Source organism: Nycticebus coucang, chromosome 1 (genome assembly GCF_027406575.1).
Source record: "Nycticebus coucang isolate mNycCou1 chromosome 1, mNycCou1.pri, whole genome shotgun sequence".
NCBI lineage: Eukaryota > Metazoa > Chordata > Mammalia > Primates > Lorisidae > Nycticebus > Nycticebus coucang.
In genome coordinates, this window is record NC_069780.1 from 117521604 (window position 1) to 117546927 (window position 25324).

At 40.1% G+C, this 25324-nt stretch overlaps 1 pseudogene; it reads right to left on the reverse strand.

Annotated features, from left to right (window-relative positions):
* Positions 1-13326: 13326 nt before the first annotated feature.
* Positions 13327-13947, reverse strand: LOC128582890 (60S ribosomal protein L9-like; annotated as a pseudogene).
* Positions 13948-25324: the final 11377 nt, after the last annotated feature.

The window sequence follows — 25324 nt, forward strand, 5'->3', positions numbered from 1 at the left end:
CTGGTGATTAAGCACAAGATGGGACTAAAGAAAACAACAAATACGTGACTTCTGAAGAAAGCTCCAATCATTTGGATCACACTGTGTTTCCAGAGCTTTTCAAGAGATAGAAATACTGAACGGAGGACAGATGCCTGCCTCTAGCCTCACTCCCAGGGTGAAAGAAAAAGGAAGAAGCAGCCGTAAGTACTTACTTAGCCTGCAGGGGGATCCTGGCTTTTCTACCTCATCCAGAAGAACTGTGGTAGAAATTGGAGACCATGGAAGAGAGAGAGGGACTGGAGCTCATTCTCGGGTTGGCGGTTGGTGACTTAATTGGTCTACTGTGACCCTACCACTGACAGGAAAGAGCCTGGAGAAGAAAGACAGCCAAACAGAGAGGAGTACAGGGAGCAGCCTCACCTCCACCTTTGTACAGAGGTAGCCATCTCCTGTGGATTGTCACAGTACCATGAAAGCTGCTCATGAACTACATCTTGCCAATACCTGGCCCAAGAGAACAACCTCAGCTGTAGAGACCCTGGGAACAAGAGGCTGTCTGCTTCTGGACAATAGCTGTAGGAGGTGGTAAGGAAGAACCTATTTCAATGCTATAGGGTGGACTCACAGAACCCACCAGAACTTGCCCACGTGCTCTTGAGAAATTCATGCTGGTCACACAGAGAAGAGCTAGTCTATGTTGTAAGAGAAGCATCCACAACTTGTAAAGAGGGCACTATAGCCATAAGCATGTTAAACAAAGAGATGTTTGTCCTTCTGCTATTTTACCTCCCACCCGTCAGTACCCAGAATAGTTAGGCTTTGAAAAGGAACAGGTAGAAAGAATCACCAGAATTCCTAAAACCAGAATCACCATCATGCACACACACACTTCATACACTTCAGATTGGTCTCTCCACTTGTAAAGATGAGGAAGCTTTAAATATGACTTGAGATTGGTGTCTTAAACTATCTTAGATTTATGGAATCTGCCTAATAAATTTGCTACCCAGTGGAAGAAAGGGCCATGAACAGTACTGTTGACTCATGTCTGAACCCCACTGAAAAAAATGTCTCAGTAAGCCCATCATCTCAGCATTTCTAAAAATGTTACTATAGATGTCAGTTCCCTAGTCTTATAAAGGATGAAAGCCACAGTAATCAAACCACAAATGTGGGAAACATTCTTAGAAAATCACTAAAATTAGAGTTTAACAAAAATTTAATAAAATATTAAAAGATCTGAGTACTGTAGTATAAACCGGTTAAGTCACTATTTCACAAATTTGTTTGATCACATAACCTTTTATTCTCTCTTGTTCACAGCAATATTCAAAATACACTTTTGGAAATGCAGTTTTAAAGAAGTATTAATAACTGACTGTGGGTCTGAAATCAAAGTAATATGAATTCCAGTGAGGTGGTTAATGCAAAGAGACTGAGTTTTCTTGGGGTTTGGCGTCCTTAATGATTTGGGCCATGCCTGTCTATGTCAATCACTTCAGGGCTACAGAAGTTGTACAACTCTGGCAATGCCATTTACATGGAAATTTACAGGGGTGACATCCCTGGAAAACACATACTTTATGAGGAGGCTGAAAAGCTGAGGAAGGTCTTAGAAAACTGAAGAGAGACTTGGTGCCTGTAGCTCAAGCGGCTAAGGCACCAGCCACATACACCAGAGCTAGAGGGTTTGAATCCAGCCCAGACCTGCCAAAAAACAATGACAACTACAACCAAAAAATAGCCGGGTATTATGGTGGGCACCTGTAGTCCCAGCTACTTGGGAAGCTGAGGCAGGAGAATCGCTTGAGCCCAGGAGTTGGAGGTTGCTGTGAGCTGTGATGCCACAGCACTCTACCCAGGGCAACATATTGAGACTGTGTCTCAAAAAAAAAAAAAAAGAAAGAAAGAAAGAAAAAGAAAACCAAGGAGAGTAAATCCTTCTGGGGTAAGGGTATAGGCTTCTACCAGAAAAATAACTTAAAGTTGCAAGCCTGGAAGGATTAGAAGATTATTGAGATGGCTACATGTACGATTGTGTGAGGGAAGAGAAGAGCCAGGACGAAGAAGGGCAGAAAGCCCTCAAACAAACATCCAGCTGGACGCGGCTCCCACCTTCCCAGAAAGGAGTTAAAACAGGAGAAGCATCTCAAGCCCTGGTTGGTTTTGTCTGGCCAAGTTGGGGCCACTGAACGTTGCTTCTCAGATAGTTGTGGAGAGGAGGCTGAAGACCTCCTGGGAATCTGGTCTCCATATTTTCCTGCCTTGCCAAAACCTTTGGATCTTACTTATCTAGATAGGCAGGTTATCTGGAGGTGAACAATTTATCATAATTTATCGCAGCTATTTTGAAACCTGGATCTGCCATGTTGGAAGCTTCCCTATAAAGAATTTGGTCCCTACATAGATAGAGTATACAAGGAATAGTTTTTCTTTCATTTAAGGCTGAGATGTTTGACAAGCTAGCAGTCAACCCAGACCATCACAGACAACATAAATTGAGTTGGCTTTTTAGAATTGTAAACCAAATATGTGATGACAACGCAACAATCCAACAAAAAAGACTTTCACTCTTGCTTTTCCATGTGAAATTAATATTTCACTTTTTGTGTACATTGTTATGTCCCTTTTTTCTAAATTTTAACCTCTCAGTATTTAATTTTTCTAAAACTAATAAGTAAAAAGCAAATGAAAAATAAGATTTTTACATTCTACTGCAAATATTTTAAATCTTTATCTTCCTAAGATAAAAATATTTTTTTCCAAGGAACCTACTTATAGATTATGAGGTTCGGAGGTTTTGTAAAATCAGTCAGTGGTATAGTTTCTATTTTTAAAACATACAACAGCAACAATAAAAGCATCATTTGGTTAGGTCCAGATGATGTCAAGAGATAGTATAAAGTAGATAAGTTGAATAAACTTAAATAAATTTATTAATCTTTCACATTTTAGTTTCCTAATATACAAAATAAAGATTCTTATAATACTATACAGGCTTGTGTGTGAATTGAATGAGATAATGAAGTATTCTACAAAGTCAAACCTTCAATAACTGACAAAAACAATGAAATAAAATAAAAACATTGGTTTCTTAGTCTAAGCCGTGATATAGATGCAAATGAGAAAGTTTTCCTTCTGAGTTAATCACTCCAAGATTGAAAAAATAATTTAATTGTACATAAGTAAATTTAATAAATTCCTAATCACGTATTTAAAAGAATTTTCCCTTTAGAAATTTTAAAGTAATACCTTTTCATTGATGTGAATTGCATCTGCTTTTACTATATCTAGATATATTTTATACTAAGAAGAAAAAGCAAATGTATCTACTATGTAGCTCTACTGCTTTCTAACAAGTCTGGTTGCCTTGCACATCTACACATCTATAGCAGCAGTATTTGATTACGCATTAATCAAATAATTATTTTTATGCTGGCCATGTACACAATTTTATTACATTATTTAGTTAAAGATGAATTCAGGACAATATAATGTCCTGTGGGAAATATTTTAATTCTTTATCTTCCCAAGCTAAAAGTATTTTATTCTCAAAGGTCTATTTATAAAACATTAGCAGAGAATACTGTTTGAAACTTTTTAAAATCAATTATGATTTCTATTTCTTAGCAAGAAGCTTGTCTCAAAACAGTTTTTCTCATATTACAAAAGGATTTCCTATAAATCAGATATGAATGTACATGGAATATTCAATTCTTTGAGAACAGCTAATTAAATCTTTTCTTCTTCCCCGTTGCCTCTGGTTCAGGCTGCTGTGTGGTACTTCCCAGGGCTTGTGATTCTCTTTAATGGCAGGGGGAGGAAGCCAGCAAGTCTCAGGAACCACACTGCATATCAGAATGTCACCATGGCAGCTTTTGTCCACTTGTCAGAGTCCTCCTGAAATGACTCAGCCGTTCATTTTGTTGAATCAATATTGAAGCTTTTGAGATTTATTACTTGAGGTTTGGGAGGAGACAAGGCATACAAATCCTTCATTCTTAACATCGAGTTCTAGTTGGGCCAAGATTATGATTTCTGTCTACACTTTGTACGGATAGAACATAAAGTTTCCACTCCTTGCATAATTATGTTGTAATAAGCTTGCATTTACATTCCTGATAATACAGTAAAAAGAGTTTAACATATCCACAACATTCTGTATTTTGCAGTAAACTTTCCAAATGTTGAATTCAAATCATTAATTTCTGGGTAGGTGTGGGAGAGGGGAAGATAGAAGTAGGGGACAATCTTTAAATCTTCAGTATGAAATTGTTTAAATTCCATTTTTATATACCCCATTTGGAAGCTTAATTAATAAGAACAAGGACAAGCATGTTGTCTAATAAATATTTTTATTTAATTATCTCTATGCATTAATGCCTTCCCCATTCAACAAATCTAAAATTATCAAACTCATCTTTTCTATTTTAAAATACTGAGATTCCTTCAAAGCCTTTTTTGTAATCACATAAGTTTCTAGTGGATTGGGTCACAGAATGAATCTGATTTCTCAGTCCCAGCACTCTCCGTGTACATTGTCAGTTATCACTGGGCTAAGTTCAGTGCAGAGCTCATCAAATCTGTCCAAAGATGAAATTATAAGAAGGCTTCACGACTATAGACCTGCGTGACAAGACTTTGACGCGCCTTCGGGGCTTCACTGACATACAGGGCCATAGAGGGCTAACTTGAAAGAGGGCAGGTTTCTCTTCACTAGTCCTGGTTCAGATCCCTTTTCAAGGGTGCAGAATCTCTCAGCAACCTCCAGCCCAGTACAGACCTGCACGGGACGCTGCAGGCCAATTATCCAACTGGGACGAGTCTCCTGGATATCCCCATGAAGTCATCTGTGCTGGGTTATAGGAAGAGCTCTCCCAGGACCCGCAAGCTCTTCCCAGGACTTCTTCAATCTGAGGCAATGTTTATTTTATCCGTGGCTGAAGGCAAACAAAGACCAGCAAACAAAGCTCCCACAGTCTATTCCTGCCCAGGTAAGAAATGAAGCCAGGGGAAGAGTGGGTTGACTGATGGTGTGTCCGGGGATCCTACAGGGCCTTGCAAAGTTTGTATCTGATGTGTGGGTGCCCGGTCCACTTAACACATTTCTGCCTACAGTTTCAGACTTAAGTTTGGAGCGCTCTACCTTTCCAATCCATATTGCAATGTGTATGAATACTTTACAGGAAGCTTGGTCTGTAGCTTGTATATGAGGCAGAGCCTATCATAAAACTTACACAGGAATTGTCTTACTTTTCAGAAAAATAAAAAAAATTTATCTTTTTGGTAGGGTTCTGAGAAAGTAAAAAGGTTTGTTAAGATTGTGCTTGAGAGAGCATCAGGCAGACACATAGGGCTTTAGCAGTGCATTAGAGCAGTCCCATGCAGAGCTAACACTCCTTAGTTCTTTTTCTTTTCTTTTTTTTTTCTGTGTTCTTTTCTTTTTCTCTAAAAGCAAGGAAGTGAATTGTGAATATTTCCTACTAGAAATGCTGAGCTAGTTAATTTCTGATAATTATAAAATCCCGGGTGGCCACTAGTTCAAAGAAAATCTTTCCCAAATAAAACCAATTATAAGCAGACTTTAACTGTGTCCCTTTATCCACTGCCAAAATGCAGTATCAATAGAACAAAATGTGAAAGCCGCAGCTTTGATATGAAAGGTACTGAAAGTATTCATCTTTTGGTAGTTGTTCTGCCACCATATGGAATGGAATAAAAGGAAAAAGAATCACGCAGCATCAAGTTGAATCATGCAACTGGAAAACAAGAAAGGCAAATCATAACCATATGCGTGTATGCCTGCATTTTATTCCTGAAATTTTCATTGATATCACCAGGCAGCCAACGCACTCTACTGGCAGTGTGAAGCAATTGAAAATAACGTAAAAGAAAAACTTAGACTCAATATACATTATCATAAAAACAGAAAAGCACATATGGCAAGGAAATACTATCAGAAATGTCTTTAAAACATCATCATTAGGCTGAACCACATGAAACTGATATTTCCTTATGTTAAAATGGCCAAATACTGAAAAAATGGTTGAATAATTGCAATTTCATACATTTCAACCCAATACATAATTTTCTTCCTAATTTAAAATGGCAGCCTGTTCTGTTCTTTGTCATCATCACGCAATAGGATGAAAGACATTGACTTATTTTTTTTATTTTTTGAGACAGAGTCGCACTTTGTTGCCCTTGGTAGAGTGCTGTGGCATCACAGCTCACAGCAACCTCCAGTTCTTGGGCTTAGGTGATTCTCTTGCCTCAGCCTCCCTAGTAGCTGGGATTACAGGTGCCTACCACAGCATCCAGCTATTTTTCTTGTTGTTGTTGCAGTTTGGCCAGGGCCGGGTTTGAACCTGTCACCCTCAGTATATGGGGCCGGCGCCCTACTCACTGAGCCACAGGTGCTGTCCAACATTGACTTAATTTTAATTTATTTTACTTTATTTAATTTTAAGTTATTAAACTTTTTAAGCCACCTCATATGGAATTCCATAAATATAAGAATCAATTCATGTTATTTTTTCCTCCACCCTTACATAAGATTTTCTTTTAAGTTGCTTATACCAAAATGTCTTTTTTTTTTTTTTAGACAGCATCTCACTATGTCACCCTGGATAGAGTGCTGTGGGGTCACAGCTAACAGCAACCTCAAACTCTTGGGCTTAAGAGATTCTCTTGCCTCAGCCTCCCAAGTACCTGGGACTACAGGTGCCCGCCACAACGCCCGGCTATTTTTTGGTTGCAGTTGTCATTGTTGTTTAGCTGGCCCAGGCCGAGTTTGAACCCTCCAGCCTCAGTGTATATGACTGACACTGTAAGCACTGTACTACGGGTGCCAAGCCGTACCAAAATGTCTTATTCCTCAGTCCTCTTTGGGCCTATGTTCAGCTGTCATGAGGCACTTTAAAGGAAGTCCTTCTCCATCTGTGATGATAAAAGGAGAATACTCTTCCCATGTGAAGAACCAGATCAGCTCTGCCTGATTGCCCCTTCTACAAAATGCTGATTTAAGCCAAGTGCCAGAAACCCTTCCTTTAGTCACAGGGGGACGTGAAGGGGTGGAGTGGGGATGCAGAGGCAGTTACTACAGGCATATTGAGGAGACTGGAAGATCTGAGAGGGAAGAGTAAGGCTTTCTGGAGTGAGATTGAGTGAGACTTTGTACTTCTAGAACTAGAGGACAAGGGCAAACCCTGTCTGTGGGTGATCATCCCACCTGTAATCAGAAATATCATGTCTCAGGAGGCTGAGGCAAGAGAATCGCGTAAGCCCAAGAGTTAGAGGTTGCTGTGAGCCGTGTGATGCCACAGCACTCTACCCGAGGGTAGTATAGTGAGACTCTGTCTCTACAAAAAAAAAGAAATAATTATGTCTCCTGCAGATTGTAGAGAGAAGCCTTGCCCTGAAATAGAAAGCAAAGTTGGGAGATTTGATGCTGGCTCATTTTAGGAACAGAGGAGAAGAAAGGGTGGGAAAGAGGGCCAGAATGGGACTGAGCAGAAAGAGAAAAAGAATTCTGATACTGAGAACAACCTTTACAACTAAGTTTAAAGACTTATTCCTGGGCCTGGCAGCAGGGCCATATTCTTTTTTTTTAATTCTTTTTTATTTGTGGTTTTTGGCCAGGGCTAGGTTTGAACCCACCACCTCTGGCATATGGGACCGGCGCCCTACTCCTTGAGCCACAGGCGCCACCCAGCAGGGCCATATTCTGGAGCTCAGCAGCTAGAGCAGAATCAATATCCATAAAAGGTTTGGTCTATTCCCAGATGAATGAGGTTGGCAGCTGGCTCTTATTGGAGGGGGAGAATTTAGGTGGCAGTCCTGAAAAAAATGTCATGGTGCCAGCAATAATCTTCTCCACCCAACAACTGAAGAGTTCTGCTTGTAGTTTACACAAAAGCCAACATAGTGCACAAACATAGCGCACAATCTTCTGGACAATTCCCTAGGAGAAGAATAACCTTTAAACAACTCCTCCCAAAGTACAGTCAAGGGTTGGGGACAGTGTGGCAGTTACTGAAAAAGTAGTTCTTTCACAGAGGTCAGTATAAAACTAACCTGAAGAAAAAATACTGGAAAGGGGTTCAATAGCTAAATAGGCAATTTATTGCATTAACTCAATTTTATTCCTTCTCGTGACTAACCCATTTAACCTTCACTTTAACATCATTCTTTTCCATCCCATGATGAAACCTTGAGTAGATCCCAAGTTTTACAGTCACTTTCAATTAACAAGTAGTCTCATCTCTCAGGCAGTACAAGGCAAAATTTAGCCTCTATTGAGCACTGGTCATTAGTCTTTGCGTGAGTCCGACCCAGGTTATAAAGCTACCCACAGCGGGGAAAGAGAGCATGGTTATTCTTTTTCATCATGCCTCCCAACTCTCAAACGTCTCCCTTTCGCTATGCTCTTTTATGGCAGAAAAAGAGCTAAGAGAGGTAAAGAAATGTTCTTTCTAATTTGGATATTAAAAACAAATACCAATTAACAATGGGTGTTTAAAATATAATGCACTGTAAATCTAGACCCTTGATTCTAGCCAGAGTGCCAAAATTCATCCCCCTTTTATTGGCTTTACAACTGAATTTGGTTCTTGTGGTGCTACAAATAAAACATGAAAGAAAAGCAAAAAAAAAAAAGAAAAGAAATGTTCTTTCCCTAATGAATTCTTTAAGGACTCCATCTGTGGGGATATCTGCCTGACATGATCTTGTCCCTCCTGGGCAGGCCACTTGCAGTCACCCCTCTCCCCTCCCTTCCGCAGTCTATCCCGGGTGCTTGTCACAGGAGTCCATTTATCCCTCTTGTGAGTGAGGCATCTTTGGAAATTTAGACTGATGTGTCCTGTCCACAGCTGCTCCTCAGAACATTGCACTGTCACTTGCCTTTATTTTGCCTGTAGGGCAGGGTCAAATTCACCCTTTGGCTTTCTCAGGACAAATCAGGTTCCTCAAACTCCATGTCAAGTTCTCCAAGAGATTCCCTGACACTCCTCCACTTTTGCCTGGAGGTGGGGCCCGCAGCACAGTGACAGTTATCTCTAAAGGAACTCTTACTGCAGGCTTCAAGATCAATGCCTTCACATGTATATACTCTGCAGGGAGGGAGTGAGCTACAAATCATAGGATCAGTTATCAGTTTCTTCACAATGTAGTTATTAGCTAATCTTGTAGATTCTGGAACAATTATTTGAGTTTAGGATGCTGCTCTGTGACCTTGGACAAGTTACTTAATCTCTCAGTGTCCTTATATATAAAGTAACTGAATTCTACAAGAAATAAAAGTAAGAACTACAGAGCAGCACCTGTGGCTCAGTGGGTAGGGTGCTGGCCCCATATACCGAGGGTGGTGGGTTCAAACCCAGCCCCAGCCAAACTGCAACAAAAATAGCGGGCATTGTGGTGGGTGCCTGTAGTCTGAGGCAAGAGAATCACCTAAGCCCAGGAGTTGGAGATTGCTATGAGCTGTGTGACGCCACGGCACTCTACTGAGGGTGACAAAGTAAGACTCTGTCTCTTGAAAAAAAAAAAAAAGGTAAGAGCTACAGTATAAGTTTGTCTTAAAAATTAAGTGAGTAAAGTACTCAGAAGCGTGCCTAGCCACCAATAATGAGGCATCATGTGCCTTCTTATAAGACGCACTGAGAAATACCCAACACCACTAACCACTAATATAGGATTCTTTTTTTCTTTTTTTTTTTTTGAGATAGAGTTTCTCTTTATTGCCCTGGTAGAGTGCCGTGGCGTCACACAGCTCACAGCAACCTCCAACTCCTGGGCTTAGGCAATTCTCTTGCTTTGGCCTCCCAAGTAGCTGGGACTACAGGCGCCTGCCACAACACCTGGCTATTTTTTTGTTGCAGTTTGGCTGGGGCTGGGCTCAAACCCACCACCCTTGGTATATGGGGCTGGCGCCCTACCCACTGAGCCACAGGCGCTGCGCGATTCTTAGGATACAACATTTAACCTGACTCTAATCAAAAAGAAACAACCAAGGCAATCCTAATTGAGGTATAGTCTACAAAACAACTCCAGCCTAGATTTTTTAAAAATACCAAGGTCACATTAGCCAAAAATAAATTGAGATGGAAGAAGGGGAGCTGGGGAGCACACTGGATTAAAAGAAATTAAAGAAGTGTGGCAAAAGGAATGCATGAGCCTTGATTAAATCTAGAGCTCATTTTGAAATAAACACAAAAAGAAAACCAGATAAAGGACATACTTAGGGCTATCTTGTATATTTAAATATGAACTGAATATTAGAGAGTAATATTACATCACTATTATATTTCTTGAGTAATAATTGTGTTGTTGTGTAGAAAAATGTCCTTGTTCTTTGGAGACATTTGCTGAAGTATTTAAGGTGAAATTATCATGATGTCTGTCACTTATTCACAAATCATTCCTCAAAGTATTGTATTAAAAAGTAACAAGTATCATGCCATACACATAATAAATATCTTAGAATAATACTTGACATGTAATAAACAATTGGTTAGTGTGAGCTATGTATTATTAGCATAACTACCTAGACAACAGAAAAAACCACATTTAAAAATATGACAGTTAAAATTACTATATATATGTCAAATTGCCCTAATGTTCTGAATCGTAAATGTCTTAGGCCAACGCCCGCTTACCCCCTGTTCATTGGTCCCAACCCCAAACCCCAGCCCCATGACTTTAGCAGCTGACTCCACCTGTGCTCCTAAACCTTTCTTCCTTCGTGCTGACGGGTCCTGTACGTATTCTCCCTGTGAACCCACTCAGCTTCTGTTAATCCCCTGCAGTACCATTCTTCATCTTCTCCACTCCTCCTTTCAAACTATGACTCCCACGAGTAACATAGTTTCTCCCTTTCTAATTTACATTTTGGTAGCCAATTTTCCAGTTCTGCTTTTTAATCTCTCACATTTAGATTCCCCACTGATAAATATTAGAAAGTATTTTGAACCTTAAAACCCACACAGTAACTTGGCTTAGGTAACGTTAAAGTTGCAACTCATAACGTGTAGCTTAGTGGTGCTCAAATGTTTTAGTCACCACTCCTTTACTCTCTTTAAAATTGAGGACCTAAGCTTTTGATTATGTGAGTAATAGCTATCAATATTTACAATATTAACATTAAAACTAAAAACATTTTAAAACGTATTTATTAATTCAAGTAAAAAATCCATTTCATGTTAATATAAAAATAATGTTTTTATGAAAACATATTTTCCAAAACAAAAATATTTAGTGAGATCAGTGACATCATTTATTATTTCAAAAATCTCTTTAATGTCTGGCTTAATAGAAGGTAAGTGGCTTCTTTACCTTCTAGGATTACAGGTGCGGGCCACCGTGCCCGGCCTTTCTTTTCTTTCTTCTTTTTTTTTTTTTTTGGCTGGGGCAGTGCTTGAACCCAACCATGTCCGGTACATGGGGCCGGTGCCCTACTCCTTGAGCCACAGGTGCCACCCTGGTCTTTCTTTTCTTAAAAATTGTGGTAAAATGCATGTAACATAAAATGTCCCTCTTTAACAATATTGTGCAACCATCCTCACTGTCTAGTTCCAGAACATTTCCAGCATCCCAATAGGAAAACCTATAACCATAGAGTATGTACTTCCTATTCCTCCTTCCCGTACCTGCTGCCAACAACCGATCTGTGCTCTGTCTCTGTGAATTTGCCTATTCTGAACATTACGTGTAAATGGAATCCTACACAATGTGACCTTTGGTGCCCAGCTTCTTTCACTTACACCAGTCTTTTTAAGGTTCATCCATGATATCCCATATAGAAGTACTTCTTTCCTTATGGGTGAATAATATTCAAACCATATGTACATATCATATTTTACTTACCACTCACCTGCTGATGGACATTTGAATTGTTTCTACCGTTTGGCTATTATGAATAGTGCTGCGATGAATATTCACATACAAGTTTATGTTTGAACTCCTGTTTTCAATTCTCTTGTACATAGACCTAGGAGTAGAACTCCTGGGTCATATGCTAATTTCATTTTTTACTTTTTGAAGAATTTCCAGAGTGTTTTTCGTAGCAGCTGTATCATTTTACATTCCCACCAACAATGTCTGAGCGTTCCGATTTCTCATATTCCAGTTTCTCACCAACATTTGTTATAGTCTGTCTTTGTCATTGTAACCATCTCAGTAGGTGTGAGGTGCTATTTCATTCAGGTTTTGATTTGCATTTCCCTAATGACTAATGATGTTGAGCATCTTTTCAAACACTTGTTGGACACTTGTATACCTTGTTTGGAGACATGTCTGTTCAAGTCTTTGGCATATGTTTCAATTGAGTCATTCGTTATTGAATTGTAAGTGTTCTTTATTTCTGGATATTAGGTCAGACATATGATTTACAAATTTTTTTCCTATTCTATGGAGTGTTTTTTCACTCTCTTATAATAATGGTCTTAATGCCCAAAAGTTGTATTAATGAAATCCAGTTGATGTATTTTTCTTTTGTTCCCGTGCTTTTGTGTCATACCTAAAACACTGTTTCCAAATCCAAGATTATGAGAGTTTATGCTTATGTAATTTTCTAAAAGTTTTTTTTTTTTTGTAGAGACAGAGTCTCATTGTACCACCCTCGGGTAGAGTGCCGTGGCGTCACACGGCTCACAGCAACTTCTAACTCTTGGGCTTACGCGATTCTCTTGCCTCAGCCTCCCGAGCAGCTGGGACTATAGGCGCCCGCCACAACACCTGGCTATTTTTTTGTTGCAGTTTGGCCGGGGCTGGGTTTGAACCCGCCACCCTCGGCATATGGGGCCAGCGCCCTACTCACTGAGCCACAGGTGCCACCCCCATTTTCTAAAAGTTTTATAGTTTTTGTTCTTATATTTAGGTCTTTCTTCCAAGTTGAATTAATTTTTGGACGTCCTATGACATAGGGATCCAGCTTCATTCTTTTTGTACATGGATATCCAACTGTCCCCTCACCAGTTGTTAAACAGATTATTCTCTCCTTACATGATGTTATAGCATCTTTGTCAAAAATCAACTGACCATAGTTGTATGAGTTTATTTCTGAACTCTCCATTCTTTAGTAATGATCTGCATGTGCGTCCTCATGCCAGCACTACACTGTTTTGATGACTGTAGTTTTGTAGTAAGTATTGAAATTGAAAAGTGTGAGTCCTCCAACTTAGCTCTTTTTTTTTTCCCAAGATTGTTTTAGCTATGCAGGATCCTTGACATTTGATAGGAATTTTAGGATCAGTTTTCTCAATTCTCATAAATGGTCCTTGGGATTTTGATAGAGATTTCTTTTTTTTTTTTCCAAATTAATGCATTTTTTATTGCATTGCTAAAATTACAAAGAGATCTTAAGGAATATCATGTGGTGTCTTGCTGCAGCTGGGCAACTCTTAGATCTTATTCATCAGCCTCCTGAACTGTTTCTTTTTCAGAGACATAAATACTATCCAAAAATTTTCTGATATCCTTTTCAATTGTTGTGGCTTGCTGAATCAAAGCAGCTGAATTTGAAACAAGCCCAATGTCGTTTCCTTCGAGGATTAACTCATCTTTCTGGGCTTGAGATACCAAACAAGCAACCCCTGCCCTCATCCAAACCCGGCGGATATATTTTTCACCCAAGAAATTTCTTATTTCAACAAGGGACCCATTCTCCTGAATAACAACGTTGATGGGGAAGTGAGAATGCACAGACCTCATCTTGTAACGGAATCCCAGTGTAACACCCTTGATCATGTTCTGTACGTGACTACAAATAGTGTGAACAGTAGCCGGATCCTTTCTATTTCCCCATCATTTGTCAACCCGGAGCCTCTTCTTTTTCTTTCCGAGGAGACTGAGTTCCACATTGATGTGGTTGAAGTCCCTCCGCAGGGTTCCTCTGGGACCCTTCACAATAACTGTGCGTCCTTTCAGAGTGATGTCGACAGTCTGATAGCTGAGAATGGTCTTCATTCTCGCGGAGATGCGGCAAAGAGCTTTGATAGAGATTTCTTTGAATCTATAGATACTTGGGGCTATTGACATCTCAATGATATTAAGTAATTAAGTCTTCTAACCCATCATCACACTATGTCTTTCCATTTATTTAGATGTTTATTAATTTCCTTCTGCATTATTTTATAACTTTCAGCATATCAGTTTTGTTCCTCCTTGGTTGGAACCAGTTTTGTTCCTCCCAAGTATTTTTATTCTTTTTTATATTATTGAAAATGAATGTGTGTGCATGTGCGCACACTTTACTGCCAGGGCCTCAGGGATGATGATCCTAGCTCACTGCAAGCTGGAACTACCTTCTAGGCTCAAGCTATCCTCCTGCCTCAGCCTCCCGAGTAGCTGAGCCTATGGGTGGAGGCTACCTTGCCTGGCTAATTTTTCTATTTTGGGTAGAGACAGGGTCTCACTTTTGTTCAGGCTGGTCTCAAAGCCTCCCAAAGTGTTACAGTTAGTGGCATGAATCCCCACCACCCACCCATCTTGAAAATGGAATTTTTAAAAATTTCCTTTTCAGGTTTTTCACTTTTAGTGTAGAGAAATACCAGTAATGTTCATGTGTTGATCTTCAATCCTGCAATTTTGCTAATGTCATTTACTAGCTCTAATGACAAGTGGATTGTTGTATTTGCCCTGCATCTAATCTGTTTCTATACGCCGCTTTGGCTGAAGTATATAAAAAAATCATGCCTCACTTATATACAGAGCTGGAATTAGGAGAAGGATTTTAAGATTATTGTGAATATTAGTTTTTGATACTATAACAAGACTCAATGAATTGTAGTTTCTTTTGTGTGTGTGTGTGTGTGTGTGTGTGTGTGTCTGGCTTTTTAATTTTATTTATTTATTTTTTATTGTTAAATCATAGCTGTGCACATTAGTGCAATCAAGGGGTACAATGTGCTGGTTTCATATACAATCTGAAATATTGTCATCAAACTGTTCAACGTAGCCTTCATGGCATTTTCTTAGTTATTATATGTAGACAGTTGTATTCTGCATTTAGTAAGTTTCGCCTGTACCCATTCTAAGATGCACCTAGGTGTGGCCCCACCTAATACCCTCCCTCCCTTCCCCTTCCTTGGCCCTTTCCCCATAGTCTTGTGCTATAGCCTTCATGTGAAAGCTATAATTTAGCTTCATAGTAGGGCTGAGTACATTGTATACTTTTTCTTCCATTCCTGAGATACTTTGCTAAGAAGAATATGTTCCAGCTCCATCCATGTAAACATGAAAGAGGTAAAGTCTCCATCTTTCTTTAAGGCTGCATAATATTCCATGGTATACAAGTACCACAATTTGCTAGTCCATTTGTAGGTCGATGGGCACTTGGGCTTCTTCCATGACTTAGCAATTATGAATTGGGCTGCAATAAACATTCTGGTACAGATGTCTTTGTTATGTTGTGATTTTTGGTCTTCTGGGTATAAACCTAGTAAAGGAATTATAGGATCAAATGGCAGGTCTATTTTTAGGTCTCTAAGTATTCTCCAAACATCCTTCCAGAAGGAATGTATTAGTGTGCATTCCCACCAGCAGTGTAGAAGTGTGCCCTTTTCTCCACATCCATGCCAACATCTCTGTTTTTGGGATTTTGTTACGTGGGCTACTCTTACTGGGGTTAGGTGATATCTCAAAGTAGTTTTGATTTGCATTTCTCTGATGATTAAGGATGATGAGTTTTTTAATCATGTGTTTGTAGATTGTGCGTCTGTCTTCTTTAGAGAAGTTTCTCTTCAAGTCCCTTGCCCACCCTGAGATGGGGTCAAGTGTTCTTTTCTTGCTAACACGTTTGAGTTCTCTGTGGATTCTGTTTATTAGACTTTTATTGGAGGTATAACCTGCAAATATTTTCTCCCATTCTGAGGGCTGTCTGCTTGCTTTACTTACTATGTTCTTGGCTGTGCAGAAGCTTTTTAGTTTGATCAGGTCCCAGTAGTGTATTTTTGATACTGCTTCAATTACCTGGGGAGTCCTCCTCATAAAATATTCACCCAGGCTGATTCCTTCAAGAGTTTTCTTCAAGTATTTTTATAGTTTCATGTCTTAAGTTTAAATCTTTTATCCAGTGAGAGTCTATCTTAGTTAATGGTGAAAGGTATGGGTCCAGTTTCAATCTTCTACAGGTTGCCAGCCAGTTTACCCAGCACCATTTGTTAAATAGGGAGTCTTTTCCCCACTGAATGTTTTTTTTTTTTTTTGCAGTTGTTAGCCGGGGCTGAACCCGCCACCTCCAGCATATGGGGCCGGCACCCTACTCCCTTGAGCCACAGGTGCCGCCCGGCCCACTGAATGTTTTTAATTGGCTTGACAAAGATCAAATAACAGTAAGTAGCTGGATCCATCTCTTGGTTCTCTATTCTCTTCCAGACATCTCCTTCTCTGTTTTTGTGCCATTACCATGCTGTTTTGATCACTATTGATTTATAGTAGAGTCTCAAGTCTGGTAGCGTGATTCCTCCTGCTTTGTTTTTGTTGCTCAGTAATGTTTTGGCTATTCGAGGTTTTTTCTGATTCCATATAAAACGAAGTATTATTTTTTCAACATCTTTAAAGTATGACAATGGAGCTTTAATAGGAATTGCATTAAAATTATATATTGCTTTGGGTAGTATAGACATTTTAACAATGTTGATTCTTCCCAGCCATGAGCATGGTATATTTTTCCATTTGTTAACATCTTCAGCTATTTCTTTTCTTAAAGGTTCATAGTTCTCTTTGTAGAGATCTTTTACGTCCTTTGTTAGGTATACTCCCAAATATTCCATCTTCTTTGGCACTACTGTGAAAGGAAGAGTCCTTACTGTTTTTTCAGCTTGGTTATTGTTGGTATATATAAAGGCTACAGATTTATGGGTGTTGATTTTGTAGCCTGAGATATTGCTGTACTCCTTGATCACTTCTAAAAGTTTTGTAGTAGAATCCCTAGTGTTTTCCAGATATACGATCATATCATCTGCAAAGAGTAAAAGTTTGATCTCTTCTGACCCTATGTGGATACGCTTGATTGCCTTTTCTTCCCTAATTGCAATGGCTAAAACTTCCATTACAATGTTAAAGAGCAATGGACACAGTGGGCAACCTTGCCTGGTTCCTGATCTAAGTGGAAATGATTTCAATTTAACTCCATTCAATACGATATTGGCTGTGGCATTCTGGTTGGGTGCATAAATATTAATAATTGAAATCTCATCATATTGAGTATTACCTTTAACAAATATGAAGTGTCCATCCTTAGCCTTCTTTATTTCAGTTGGTTTAAAGCCTATTGCGTCTGCACATAGGATAGCAACACCTGCTTTTTTCTGCTTTCCATTTTCCTAGAGTATAGATGACCATCCTTTCACCTTGAGACTATATTTGTCTTTTAATGTAAGATGTGATTCTTGTATGCAGCAGATATCTGGCTTGAGTTTTTGTATCCAGTCCGCCAACCTGTGCCTCTTTAGAGGACAATTCAAACCATTCACATTAATTGAGAATATTGATAAGCCTTTCAAGAGTCCGGTGGACATTTTTAATCCTTTTGCAACTGTGGAAGTTGAAATGTGATCAAAATTTTCTTGGTGGGTTTACTTTTGTGGTGGAGGATTATGCTGGTCTTTATGGAGGATACGTCTGAGAATATACTGGAGAACTGGTTTAGTTCTGGCAAATTTCTTCAACATGTGAATGTAACTGAAGTATTTAATTTCTCTGTCAGAAATGAAACTCAGTTTAGATGGGTACAGGATCCTGGGTTGAAAGTTATTTTGTTTTAGGAGATTAAAAGTCGATGACCAGGGCGGTGCCTGTGGCTCAAGGAGTAGGGCGCTGGTCCCATATGCCAGAGGTGGTGGGTTCAAACCCAGCCCCAGCCAAAAACCAAAAAAAAAAAAAAAAAAAAAAAAGTTGATGACCATCCTCTTCCAGCTTGAAAGGTTTCAGCAGAGAGATCTGCAGTTATTCTAATATTCTTGCCCTTGTAGGTGTTGTTTTTCTTTCATCTGGCTGCTTTCAGAATTTTCTCCTTCATATTAACTTTAGTGAAATTGATTATGATGTGTCTGGGGGATGTCTTATTTGGGTTGAGTCATGCTGAAGTTCTGAAACTGTCTGCTATCTGAATTTCAGAATCTCTTGGCATGTCTGGAAAGTTCTCCTTCATAATCTCATGGAGAAGAGACTCTATGCCTTGTGAAGTCACTTCATCACTTTCAGGGATCCCTATAAGACGAATATTAGTTTTCTTCAAATTATCCCAGAGCTCTCTGAGAGAGTGATCTATTTTTGCCCTCCATTTCTCTTCCTCTTTGAGAGTTTGGGAGCATTTGAAAGCTTTGTCTTCAATGTCAGAAATCCTTTCTTCTGCTTGCTCCATTCTGTTGTTGAGGGATTCTACAAAGATCTGTTTCTCAGATCTTTGAGCACTGCAACTTCTTGTCTCAATGTGTCAATATCTTTGGTCATTTGGTCTTTGAATTCATTGAATTCTTGAGATATCTTTTGGGTTACTGCTTGGAATTGTAATTCGACATTATTTGCTATCCAGATTCTGAATTTGATTTCTAACATCTCAGCTATTTGTTTGTGCATGGGATCTTGTGCTGTGTCTGTCCCATTGATCCTTGGGGGAGTTGATCTACTCTGATTATTCATATTGCCAGAGTTTTTCTATTGATTTTGCCTCATGATTGTTTTTCACCGTTGCCTCTGGCCATCCTCAGAGAAGGGGAGATGTCTCTCCAAGATTGGACACCAGCAGGATCACTCTATTGTTGCTTGATCTTTGTAGGGAGTGACCCTGTGTAGTTCCTCAGTGGCTGCCCCAGCTAGGGAGTTCTGGTTGTGGAAGCAGCTCTAGAGTGTGACACATCCGGATCCAGCAACAGGGTGGGAGGTGGTGCGCATGGTTCTGGGAGTGCCTGGTGCTCAGTGAGTTTGGCACAGAGAGCCCAAGGCTCCAGCAGTCTCTGGCCAGGAGAAGGGCTCTGCGCAGAGGCAGGGAGGGCTCCAGAGGGCACGCGGCTACCAGTGTCCCTGGCCAGACAAGCGGGCTGGTGTGGAGGCAGAGAGGGTACAGTAGGGAGGGAGGACGCGGGGTTGTGTGGTTCCTGCAGTTCCTGGTCAGGGCTTGCGGACGCCTGGCGGGCGCAGCTCTTATGGAGGTCCAGGTGGTGCCAAGCCCAGGAGTTTGAGGTTCCTATGAGCTGTGACGCCAAGGCACTCTACCCAGGGCAACAGCCCAAGGCTCCAGTGTGCCAAAATCCGTCACACTCTGCCCCTGAGGGTTAAGGCTGTAAGGCAGCTCAGTCCCTGCCTTTAGGCTGCTCAGTCACTAGGTTACTAGCTCCCACCCAGTCCTTGCTCTGCGACTCTGAGGGCGGAGCTTGCCAAGGCAGTTCTCTCACAATGGCTCCCTGCGGCCCACAGCCAAATACTATTAGCTCCGTCCAGCTCAGCGGCTCAGTCTGGGGCCGTAGACAATGCCCAAAGTTCTCTGCACTCCTGCTCAAGCTCTCCCCAAGGCAGTTCAACTGAGTGCCAAGTCCAAAACCACGAAAACAGTTCACAGGTAAGGCCTTTCCGGTTTGCAGTCTCACTGCTGCTTGTACTTACAGTTGCTGGCGGGAATAGGTCGATGGAACACATGCAACCACTTTCCAGTTTTCCACTGTTTTTGTCCTCCTCTTGGGTCCAGAAATCCCTTGGTGACTCCATATATCCTCAAAGGGATGAGTATAGGCAGATCCCACCAGCCAAAGTTGCCTGGAGTCTTTTCTCCTCAGACTCACCATGCCCAGTTGCAGGTAAGCTGTTACTCGGTCACCATCTTGCTCCACCCCCTGAAACCGAATGGTAGTTTCTTAAAGGTTAGTTGCAATGTAGCATCTGAAAATAAATTGGTAAGTTTTTATACTTAATCACATTAAAATCTCTTGGCTTTCATTCATTACTTTGAATGAATTTTTTTATTTGTGCATGATTCATAGCATTGCACATTACTTATCTGGAAAACACCGATTTTTCGAATTATACAGATTTTCCAAGTATTGACAAACTTTATTATATTATACTTGAAAAACCACGTTATTAATATCTTCTTTTAGTTTTGGGAAGCTGCCAATATCACAGAGGCAATAAAATTTTTTGAAAGTCTGATTTTTGCTTGAGAACTTGAGTTTTATCAAGAGTAGCAACCAGTCTTATTTTCCTTGAAGTAACTGGTTTACTTTGTCCATTTTAAAGAAAATGTCCACTAAATATCTTTGATTGACCATAGTTTTTTTTGTCAGTCATCCTTTCTACTAAAAATGGTGCCCTTTGATAAGAATGGATTGCTCGGTTCCCACTTAGACATTGGAGCTTTTCCTCTAGATATCCATTGTTATTTGATACGCAGCTGAAGAGCTTTATGCATATGTCCAGTTTCATCAAAAAGAATAATGAAGTGTCATGTACTCGAGAGTTTAGATTTAATGCAATGAATACTTTTTACTACTTAAACATGGAACTTTTTTTTTTTTTGTAGAGACAGAGTCTCACTTTGTCACCCTCAGTAGAGTGCTGTGGCATCACACAGCTCACAGCAACATCCAGCTCTTGGGCTTAGGCGATTCTCTTGCCTCAGCCTCCTGAGTAGCTGGGACCACAGGCACCCACCACAATGCCCAGCTATTTTTTTTATGTTTTGCAGTTTGGCCGGAGCCAGGTTTGAACCCTCCACCCTCAGTGTATGGGGCTGGCGCCCTACTTGCTGAGCCACAGGCGCCGCCCAATCATGGAACATTTTTAAGTAAACTTTTTTTTTAAATGCATGTGCAGTAGTAGAGAATGTTATGACGACTAACAGTTTGGTGCCACAGCCTCAGTTCACTCTAAGGGTTCAGTATGAGTGCAAGTGATAACACAGTGAAGGAGGCAAATGACTTCTTCAGATTACTGTGAAGATACTTGTGGGCTCTATGAAGGAATCCTGGGGATTCGCAGGGGTCCTCAAATCACATTTTGACAACAGCTGGTGTAGTTATTAAATTGTCAGTTTTGCACAGACAGCCTTAACTTCCTAAATGTTGGAAGAGATAGATGTTACCATTATCATAGTTTCTTTGCTGAAGTCTTCCAGTCCCTTGGCAATGCTAAGGGTGCTCTCATTATACACATACAACTAGCAGGAGCAATCTACCTCTAGTTTATTTATTTATTTATTTATTTATTTTACTACAAAACTCTTAGAAGTGATCAAGGAATACATCTACCTCTAGTTTTATGAAACCAGAATTTTAATGAGTAAAGGGCAGGTACCGAAAAAAAGGTGAACATGGACATTAGCACAGAGAGAGAGAAAGACTTTGCTATGAACCCTTTTCTATGTTGTCATCTATCCACTTCCAAACTCTATCTCACCCAGTTGATAAAGTAGATGGGAGGGCATATCAATTTTACTAGGACAGATTATATAAGTTCATGGCTTTGTCTTATGACCAACTGTAATATTTGTATACAAAACAAATCATTTTTCTTTTGCATCTTCATTAATTATTATGTAAGCAAAGAATGCCTAATTTGTAAGCCTATACAAATTTTCTTTTACAAAGCCAAGAATACATAAATTTTCTTTAGAAAACTGGTGTAAAATATTTATTTTCCAGTGAAATGGCAAACAATAAGATTTAGAACTCTTTATAAACCAAGTACTCATTTATATTGTGTTATGCTATTTATAGCCAAATATGTAATATGATCTTAAGGACATCGTAAGAAAAGGGAAGTTAATCAAGCTTCAATTAATACAAATTGACTCTCCTGCAAAGTAACAGATTAGATTAAAAATGGAAAACTACTCCAAAGAAAAATAAGTACTTTTCTAAATAACAAATCAAAGAAATGAGTTTCTGTATGTTTCTTCTGAACTGATTGCTCATTGATCAGCATGCATCACTGCCAAACACATTATTCTGCATGAAAAGGATGGAAGGTTCCCCCACTCTTTCTATCTATCCCACTAAGTCCAAGTGTGAAATAGTCTTTGAAGTCACCAGGCATTTTTTGCTTCAAATAATTCCAAAGAGATTAGAAGCCAGATAGGATTAAAGCTTGGAAAGAAGGGGGAAATATTCAACTCAATCTTAACTGTAAATAAAGAAAGCATGGTGAGAAATAACAAAGGAAACATTACTTAGATCCAACAATTGCTACAGTGGCAAATCTGGCTTATTTAGAATTAATGGGGAAAAGAGACCCTAAGTGCATCATCACTAATCAAAATATGCAAGAAAGAACCAGTGAAAAATATTTCTAAGGCCAGAATTGAGAATCCTCATGGAATTGGGGACTTTGAAAAAATATTTTTAAATCAAGAATTTTTAATCCAAATTGATGTGGTATTTGGTGTTACTCTCTGATTCAAGCCATCTCCCTCTGGCCTGAGTTAATTCAAAAGCCTCCTAACTTACCTCCCTATTTCCACTCCAGGCCACCTATTGGATACTTTCAAATAGTAGATCATGTCCTCTGCTCAGAGTCCTCCAGTGGTTTCCCATCTTGCTCAAAGTGAAAGCCTGAGTCCTTGGCCTACAAAGTCCTGTGTGGTGTGGCTCCCGCCAAGTGCCATCGGTTCCAGCCATGCCAGCACCCATGCTGTGTGCCCAGTTCACCAGGCAGAACTCCCCTCTCTCCAGAAGAATTGTCACTGTGTGGGGATCCTCCTCCAATCTGAAGCCCTCTGGCCTCCTAAATTTTTCTCCACTCCCTTCCCACCACCTAACACATTGTTTCATTTATTTACTTCCACCACAAGAATATAAACTCCACAAGGGAAAAGGATCGGGCCTATTTGTTCACTACCGATCTCTGGTGCTTAAAGCAGGGCTTGAAAACAGTAGCTGCTTAATTAATATTTGTTGAATGAATAGATGTAATTATCAGGTAAGCACTGCCTTCACTTCAGGTAGTACATCTCACTACCCTATTATTCTTTATTTGAGTGCAAAAGTTTTGCTTTTGAACTTTATTTTATTTATTTATTTATTTATTTATTATGGAGACAGAGTCTCACTATGTCACCCACAGTAGAGTGCCATGGTGTCACAACTCAAAGCAACTTCAAACTCTTGGGCTTAAGCCATTCTCTTGTCTCAGCCTTCCAGTAGCTGGGCCTACAGGCACCCGCCACAACGCATGACTATTTTTTGTTGCAATTGTCATTGTTGTTTAGCAGGCCCAAGCTGGTTTCAAACCCACCAGCCTTGGGGTATGTGGCTGGTGCCATAACCATTGTACTATGGGTGCTGAGCCTGCTTTTGAACTTCTTGCTTGGTTTTTGAATTTCTTGTTTCGTTTTTCAGATACTGTTGAACTTCTTGCTTGGTTTTTCGGATACTGTTGGTTAGGCCGAGGATTGTCACAGAAGCAATCTCTGACTATCTGGAAAGACCTAGTCTAGAATGAGAAGATGCCATTGCCTCTTCCACTCTCTCCTCACTACCTTCCTTCCCTGACTCCTGACTGCACTACTCAACACCTAAGAAAGCTCACTGGATGTCCAGTCTGGACTCCATTTTGACTTGCTCTCTGCTTCTGGGAGAAGAACACCAACTCTCACCCAGTTCCATTTACTGGGTCGTGCCTCATGGTTTCCTTTGCTGGTGAAGTCATGGACTTAACTGAATTCTGTCTGACCATCTTCGATCTTTGGAGGAGTAGGCACAAACCCAAGCATGTTGCAGGTCCAGGAACATCTACTTCACTGATTTGTTTGTGTGGTCACAGTGATTGTAAAGCCATGGGAAACAAGGCATTTCAAGTTATATTCTACTTAATTACAAGCACGTACCTATTCCTTTCTCCGGGCAGGGGTCCTCAAACTACGGCCTGCGGGCCACTTGCGGAGGTGTGATTGTATTTGGTTCCATTTTGTTTTTTTACTTCAAAATAAGATATGTATAGTGTGCATAGGAATTTGTTCATAGTTTTTTTTTTTTTTTAACTATAGTCTGGTCCTCCAACGGTCTGAGGTACAGTGAACTGGCCCTCTGTTTAAAAGTTTGAGGACCCTTAAGGATAATTAATATTTGTGCAGCGAATTTAATGATGTCTGTTTGGAGGAAGACATTGTGATGGTTATTTTCAAGTCATATCCATGAATTACTTAGTAGCATTAATAGGCACCTCTGGATTCCTGAAGTACACATGATGTGATTCTTCTTCTTCTTTTTTTTTTAGAGACAGAGTGTTACTTTGTCACCCTCTGCAGAGTGCCGTGGTGTCACAGCAACCTCCAGCTTTTGGGCTTAGGCAATTCTCTTGCCTCAGCCTCCCAAGTAGCTGGGACTGCAGGCACCCACCACAACGCCCAGCTATTTTTTGTTGCAGTTCAGCTGGGGCCGGGTTCGAACCCCCCACCCTGGGTATATGGGGCCAGCACCCTACTCACTGAGCCGCCAGATGTGATTCTTCTTTTATCCACGTTATGGCAAAGCTGTAATTATAATAATCACTATGTTTAAAAAAAAACACAGGGTAAAAGGCAACCAGGGGGGTCATCTGGTACATCTAATCATGTAGTCTGGTTATTTTTCAAGATATCTAGAGAAGAGACACAATAATTTTCTTTCTATATAGATTGCTTGAATATTAGAGAGAAGGGAAGTTTTTAAAAGTTTCACCCTATAATCCAATTTTAAATTCACTTGAGATTAAATATTTTCTTATGATACAACAGATCTTGACAGCTTTGCTTCTGGGAAACAGAATTAGGAAGAAAAGGCTAATGAGACAGGAGAAAGTGAAAGGGCAGGGCTGAAAGAAGTCAGAGGGAAATCAAGGAGAAACATAAAAAGAATTCACTGTTCTGTTCCCTTTGGTTGCTGCTTGACTGCAGATTCAGGAATAATTAAAAGATAGATAAAACAAGTCTAGTTATTTAAAAAATAGAGTATGTTCAATCTTTTAAATAATAAAAGCATGTAATAATAAAATTTCAGTCTATATAGGTACATAAAAAGGAAAAGGCAAAAATCTCCTGCTTAGGGCGGCGCCTGTGGCTCAGTAGGTAGGGCGCTGGCCCCACATACTGAGGGTGGCAGGTTCGAACCCGGCCCCAGCCAAACTGCAACCAAAAAGTAGCCAGGCATTATGGTCGGGGCCTGTAGTCACAGCTACTTGGGAAGCTGAGGCAAGAGAATCGCCTAAGCCCAAGAGCTGAAGGTTGCTGTGAGCTAGATGCCACAGCACTCTACCAAAGGTGACAAAGTGGGACTCTGTTTAAAAAAAAAACACAAAAACTTCTGCTTACTCCCCTGCCACATCTAGTTCTTTCAACCACTGCTAAAAATTCCTTGATTAACTTTCCAGACAA